Source organism: Mercenaria mercenaria, unplaced genomic scaffold (assembly GCF_021730395.1).
Source record: "Mercenaria mercenaria strain notata unplaced genomic scaffold, MADL_Memer_1 contig_1280, whole genome shotgun sequence".
NCBI classification, from domain to species: Eukaryota; Metazoa; Mollusca; class Bivalvia; order Venerida; family Veneridae; genus Mercenaria; species Mercenaria mercenaria.
Window position 1 is genome coordinate 17607 of NW_026459260.1, and position 7767 is coordinate 25373.

Below are 7767 nucleotides of genomic sequence, written 5' to 3' on the forward strand. Positions count from 1 at the left end.
CAAAGAGAACCGTACAGATGGGACGGGGAGGGCGGGAAAGCAATCACAAGTTGCAAGTCTAGTCATTGCTTGGACAACAACGACCTAAGAGTCCATTCATTGTACATCAACCTGGACAGAGAGGTCACCCGACTCGAACCACCAAGTGTATCTACACTGATCTCGTCGAAAATGAAAGAGGATGACAACAACTTCCGGTTGCGCATAAACCACTGAGAATATGACACTATCCTCATTGGTTCATTTCCGCAACTCCAGTTCAGGTCATATACGTTCTTGGGGTAAACAAGGAAGTGGCCAGTGCACTTTCACAAATCATATAAGAGAGATGATAGTATCCTCGATATTCCCAATACTCATCACTTTTAAATTAAAACACCAATAAACAATAACACTTTAGATATATTTATTCACTTTTGCGACACACAAAAATGAAAGGCATCCATCATCACATGTATATACAGCAATAAATTTATCTACCGTACATGATTATAGCTAAAGAATTTCTCCAAAGTGTTACAACAACTGATCTTGTCAAATATTTACAAGCATTATTTATGCAAACTAATAGCGAATATAAGACTGCTTTTTAAACATTTACATGTTCTGTTCTTTAAACATTTATATGTTTTAATACAGAAAACTTAATTACATGTTCTAGTGTCGTTTTACCAGTCAAAAAGATTGCGTTTACTTAAAGGCAACATTTAGTTGAGAAACATCAACTTTTGTATTAAAGCTATTTTCTGCTTCTTGAGAACTACATGTATCAGCTAAGCTCTGTGCTATCTTATCGTCATTAAAGACCTGTGCTCGACTGTAATACTCGGCACTTTGTGCAGTGAACCAGCCAATATGACTCATCAAATTACCATCACTGTAGTTCGAATTTGTTAAAGCTAGAGTTATAGCACATCCACCCCTGAAACTATGTGGGGTCTCCCCTTCATACAGACCCAATCAAATTAAGTAAGACCTTAACCTTTCATAAACTACAGGGTATGTGACAGACTGGTCAAGGACCCTGCCTAAGTCTGACACAATTCTAAACAGATAACCTTTGGTCAAGTCAACACCAAAAGATTTACAGCCATTGACATATGATTCAATACCGTATACTGGACATATCAATTGATCAGAACATCGCTTTACAACAAACTGCTTCTTCTTCCCTTTTAACCCTCTTAATGTTTTACCAAAGGTAAGCGTAATTGAAAAACCAGAATTATCATTTAATCGTTTAATCTCTTGTGCGACAAGAAGAGCAAGGTCTGCAGCACGATCACCTGCAAAAAACTGAAGCTTAAACCATGTTTGATCGCGCAGTAGGACAAATCTTTCTTTTAATGACAAATCTGGCCTCGACAACTGATTGTTGATAAAAATGCCATTTTCCTAAGTTTGCTAACAAAAATGGGTTTAGCTTGTTTGGGTAGCACATGACTACGAGCCTGTTCTTCCCGGATAAGTTTCAAGTATTCCCGTATTAATGGTGAACTAGTAGGGTTACCTATACTAGTACTTGGATCACAACTTTTGCCAAAACCATGCTCTTGAAAGATAGCAGATAGCTGCTGAATTAAACTTTCAACAGTGCATGAAGCAAGTCGGACAGGGAATGGACATGTGGAATTCTTTTCACCCAGGTAGGTGCAATACAAACGATGAATTTTTGTTTTCCCGCTTTCGTCTTTCCATACAATAAACTGCTTTACATCAAAAGGGGTACATGTAGCCAAAGTTGGCTTATTGGGAAGGTAACTTAGGAAAGTGTTAAACAATGCCAGGAGACTAGCTTTCTTTTTAGCAGCCAAAGATGAAGCTGTTCTCCGGTCAAGGTCCTGTAACCTCTGAGATATCCTTTCAAAGTTAACAGTCAATCCCTGAAAAACAGAAAGTACTCAACAGAGACGCAGTCTATAAGCTATGAGAGGCCACTTCAGTCCTTTCGAATCTTCAACAAACCCAGACTTGTAAGGTACCTTTATAACCCCTAACTGACCAACAGTACCTATAGTAATCTGCGAAACAGAAACTTCTTTCAGCCTTGGTTCCCATATTTGTACTGCAACAAATGTACAAAATGGAACATTTTGTTATATGAGATAATACAGTGTTGAAAAGACCATAGCAAAGGGTGGAAAAACGTATGGATTTACTTCCAAACTTAAATCTTGCGCAAAAACGTTAACACCAGCTGAGAATGGCGTTGGGTGTGACGTGAAATGTTTAAGCATAGATCCCGACTTGGTTCACATGACAATAGAATCAAGTGACATCAAATCAGAGGAATGCGGTCCGAAAGCAGATTCAACAAAGTTCCAGGATTTTTCACTTAACATAGAGTCCTGGAGAGAAAGTTTTCTAGATGGGGCGACATTTTTTTTTTCGTATTAATGTAATGCATATGCAGGACTATATTCCTATCAAATACAAATCTGAAAATAGCCTTAGTAATATCATTTTAGGGCTTATTACGACCACCCTGATTTTCCCAAACACTCAAAACTGATACATTGTCTGTGAGGATATCCACACGGGTGTCCCTCAAAGTCTTTTCAAATGAAGTTAACGATTTTAGAACTGCTTCAGCCTCTTTTAAATGTATGGGTCTGTTATCAGAAGAATCAAAGTAGTCACCTAACACAGTGTTTTGCGAAATTTGGTTTATGTCAGTGGACACTACTTTGGCTTCGTACTTATCAAGTGATGCATCTGTTGCAATTACGATTTGTGTATGAAACTCTGGTTTCCATTTTGAGAATCCCTCCCAGGAATCAAGAAAACGCCAATGTAACAATTCATCAGCCAGAACACCTTTAACCCTGATGTCTGAACTGTTTTTTTAAACAAGTGCCACTAGCATTATTTAACTCTCTACAGAATAACTTGCACCCAGGGATAGCTAACGACATAGAGATACATTTTCCACAAAACCTTTGTAGGGTTTTAACATCAACACGTTTGCACAACAGAATGGTTTCCCTAAGATCTATGAACGACTGATTCTTATCTTGCGGAAGAATGAAATATTGCTTGACACAATCAATAACGAAACCCAAGAATTTCAATATTTGCATGGGCTCAAAAATACACTTATGCAAAGCAAAGTATAACCCACCCTGGTCAAGATTTCCGAATACGCATATGCTACTCTTTCTGCTTATAGTCTAAGTGAATGTGTGGACTGCAGTAACGTTTTACTCCCAGATGAACCTAAACGGTCATCAATATATTGTGAAGTATGCACACCTTTATTTCTAAGGTAAGATGTAACAACCATTCCCACATATTGATACTCAAATGCTGAAGCTTTTCACCCAAGAGGTAGTGTAGTGTAGGACATAATCCAACCTCCAAATTGAATACCAAAATAAGTTTGTTATCGTTCTGAAATTTTTATATGATCATAACCAGATTTTTCATCAAAAGTGACCATAAAAGCAGCATTCCCTATGACCCTGGGGATATCTTTCAGTGTTTCTAAACGGAAAGGGCAGTCTTTAATCCATAAATTTAAATATGTATCATCATGACAAAGTCCGGGTTTTGAGGGTTCGACTGTTAACTGCATTATAACTCTTAGCAATTCGCATTCACCTACTCTACCCCAAAGCCGAATTGAACCGTTCAGAATTCTTTCAGACAATTCTTTACTAATAAAAGAATCATATCCTTTACAAATACTGGCATTATGAAAATAATTATGTGGTGGTATATCAGAATCATAAGCTTGTCCTTTAAAATTCTTCTTAAAATGACTGAAAAAATCATAAATATCAACACCATTAGTCAGCCAGTTACGAATTTGTGTTGCATTATTCACTCCAATATTTTGCAATATATTGTTCCATGTATCTAAATTATCATGAAGTTTTCCTGCTACAAAAAATAGGGTCATAAACAGGAACAGTCTTAATATCAAAATTGCAAACTCCATCTAATACGTCTTCTCCTAAGGGGTGAGATGTTGAAGGGGGAGGTTCCCTGCCTCCCAAGGTAGTTAACCTCTGATACTTTCTAGATACTTACTGTGATGGATCAAAATTGGTATTTTTCTCCCACTCGGGTACAACAATGAAATCGCAGTCATTCAGATGTCCATTATCCTGGTAATAAAAATAGCAGTATCAGAGATAAACCCTAGGAGACAGAGAAACTCCACCTTCAACCCGCGTGAACAAACATTCACTAAGACATTAGAGGTCTTTGGGTGTCAAGCGGAGGTTTCTACTGCCATTGTAAAACAATTAAGTTGGTCCTAAAAACATAATAAATACCACAAAAATTTAAATCAGAAAGAAAGGTGGTATATTACAGAGGTAAATACATGATGAAAACTGTCAAAATTAAAATAAATGCGTATCAAAACAGACAGCACCTTTGCCTGCTGTGCTAAACTCAAATAACTCCTAATAACAAACAAACCGACTGAAACTCAGTTATGAACAGTATGATTAAGAAAACTTTTCTTTTTTCGCTTTTTTCATAAGGTCACAGTCTTTTACAAAGTGTGTGGTAGACTCGCAAAAATGACATCCTCCCTTTGGACGCCAAGTGCTTGAACCGCCCAGACCAGGTCTCGGGGTCCTCCGGAAAAACCTGGGAGACCCCACAAAACCAGGCATAGGGAATCCAAGACCAGGCATATACGGCTGATACATAGGAGTATATAAATTACTTAAGGGCGACTTTGGCCTATCATTCTCCTCTTTCTTCTCCTCAGAATGAGGTTTCAATGCGACTTCTTTCATATATTTTCTCATAGCTTTTGAAATAATATCAGAAGCCTTGCCACCTAGGACTGAAAGGCACAAAGATGAGATACTTATTTTATCATGATGTCTAGTGGCTTGACGAGCCAGTTCTTCATAAGTGTCAGCTTCAGGGTGGGCTACTTTCCGGGAAACCTTCGCCAGTTCATCTAAAGTTAACATTATTAGAGCATCCGAAGGCTCTGATTGCGTCGCTAGTGTACGTACTTTATGTCTCAATTCGTCCACATTGTCTTGTTTATCTTGTTCTAACTGTTCAGTTCTCTTCATCAAACTTTCCGCATCATCCAACGCTTCTGTACATCTAGCCTTTTTGCGAACAGGTTCAGTAGTGGAAGTACCAGGGGTAGTCCTACTTAGCCTGGCTAAATCCGGGTTATCCTACAAACAGAGGAGAGATAAATGAGATTATAATTAATGATAAACAACTGACAACTGACCCTGACCAAGTTTAATTTGATACTACTTTAGCTCGTAATATGAAAGCAAACTTCATAGATATAAATACACTTTTGTATGTTGTTTGATCTAGTTCACGCCTGTTCTCGCAATATTCAGTATGTCAATCGGGAAGATTACCAAACTGCTGTGCTTGAGAAGGACTTGTACCAGACTTCCATCCTCCGCAAAACTGCCAACTTTCTCAAAAATGAGACAAGGTTGGTAGCAGGACTCGAATCCATCAGCCCCTTATCAGTAAGCGATATAGATATTACAAGTCAGAGACTAGCCACTCGGCCACAAAAGCAGATAAGCACGCACTGTCCACTCCAGACAGACATGTATATATGTGTGAAACTGAGGCATAACAAATAGAGATAGCTTAACCGGGTATATCAAATATAAAGGCTGGTTGCATTGCCATACTGTATAGTAATTTCAGTGAAGGTCTAATACAATGCAAGCTGTAGCAATATAAAGATGTACCTTGTAAAAGGAAAATTGTACAACTTAGAAATCCGGTCATTACTCAAAAGTTATTTTCAGTCTAAAGTAGCATGGTGAAACAAACCTTAGGTGGATCACGCAGGTCTTGACCTTTTGGTTGCCCAACCTCGTTGGCATAGATAATACAGCAATGGAGCACTAAACACCCAGTGTCTATATCCAAAGGTTTCCCAACGAAGTCCAACAACCTCCTCCAAACGTTCGCCAGTGATCTGGGTGAAAGTAGCTCCTAATTCCTATAGGACAGAATGACATTTTACTAAATACGATTAGCGAAATAACAACGAAAAGAGAAATAACTCACAGAAGCATCGCCTGTCCCAAAATGGGGACAAACTTGATAAGAACTTAATAAAAGTAGATAATAAAATAAATCAGACAATCAGACAATTAGACAAGTAAGAGTTGTAGTCCTTTGAAAAATGCACTTACAGTTAAAAGTCTTTGTATTCAGTTTGAATAAATTCCCACCGATATTTTAGAGTAATTAATCAGACAAGAAAAAATGAATAAAGGGAGATAACATCAAAAACTAGGTATGATAGATACTGTACTGTGTCGCAATATTATACAAGTTATATCATTGCTAAAGCGCTGCCCGGCTATAAAGCCCCGTTAAAATAGCGGTGTAATGTATACTTATACAAATAATACATACTGTAAGATCCATATCTTCAGTGACTTTTGTTGGTGACACTCTTGCCCATTCCTTTGGAGGGCCATCTTTTTTCTTAACTCTACGAATAAGTGGTAACAAAGAAACACCAAGTAAGGAGTGCCTCTTCTTTAGAACCGTGTGACCAACCATACTAAGTTTGGTGTTTCTGCACTAGAAAAGAAATAAAGTAAGTCTTAACTAAATAGCATTCCCTAGCTAACAGAATTTAAAGCAATTACAATATACAACAAGAGCACCTCAATGTGGAGCAATATACGTCCGAATGTATCTTCGATAATTAGATTAACCGGGACCAGACGATGTTGCTTTGTAAACACAGGTTATAGTTTAATATTGTGATAATAAATGTCAAATGACCTTTGACCCTTAAGTGTGACCTTGACCTTTAAGCGAGCCATCCAAAACATGCACTCTGCACGTCGCCTTGTTATGGTGAACATTTGTGCCAAGTTTCTTTGAAATCCTTCAAGGGGTTCAAAAGTTACAGAGCGGATACGAAATTACTTACGGACAGACAGACAGACGGACACCGGCATTATAATAATACGTCCCTACGGGCGTATAAAAACAGAGTTAGATTTGGTCTAAAGTTAAATCTCTTGTAGCCAAATTGACGCAATTTTCCAATTTCATACCGATTTCTTTTCCAAAAAGACGAAATACAGAGCTCTACCTGTACGCAACAATGTTTAAATAGTGACCGTTTGTTTGTTTTAGTCAAATTAGCAAAGTTTTAGCAACTAGGCCCTAAATGGTAAGGTGATCCCTGATTAAAACAGCGTAGCTGTACCATCCTGACCGTGAATATCCTGGGATAAAATCAATATAAATTGAGCTTAGAAATAAGAAAAAGAAAGCAGTCCATTAAACTTCACCACCAGTATTTACAGACGTCTCTGGAATTTAGCTCGTTCTTTCGCGCATGCGCACAGTCTGCATGTATAGACTGCACATGTGGTCAGAATTATTTTAGTTAGCAAAGTTCAGTAAAAATCTGATAAAGATAAGGTTCTACATTATAAGCTTTTGCATATATTTAACAGACACGAGCGACGCGACAATTGCACTTTACCGGTACGCACTTTATAATGGGTGCTGCCTCCCAAACACCCCCGTAATTTTTGGACGAATTGAAAACTATTCTGTGCTAGTAGAAAAGTCCGTACCGGTTTACATTCTAGCCTTTGCGACAAACAGGGTATCGAACTCGCGACCTCCCGCAACCGAAGCAGACGCTCTACTTCTAGGCTATAGGAATGCATGTAATGAATACTGTAGGACAAATGTATACATATAATCAGTTTACCTGCTATAATATCCAAACAATCCTGTAAATAAACTATTTAACTTTTCTGAATACAACTG

At 38.0% G+C, this 7767-nt stretch overlaps 1 pseudogene; it reads right to left on the reverse strand.

The window, feature by feature from the left end:
* Positions 1-690: 690 nt before the first annotated feature.
* Positions 691-6652, reverse strand: LOC123523236 (uncharacterized; annotated as a pseudogene).
* Between the last annotated feature and the right edge of the window lie 1115 nt (positions 6653-7767).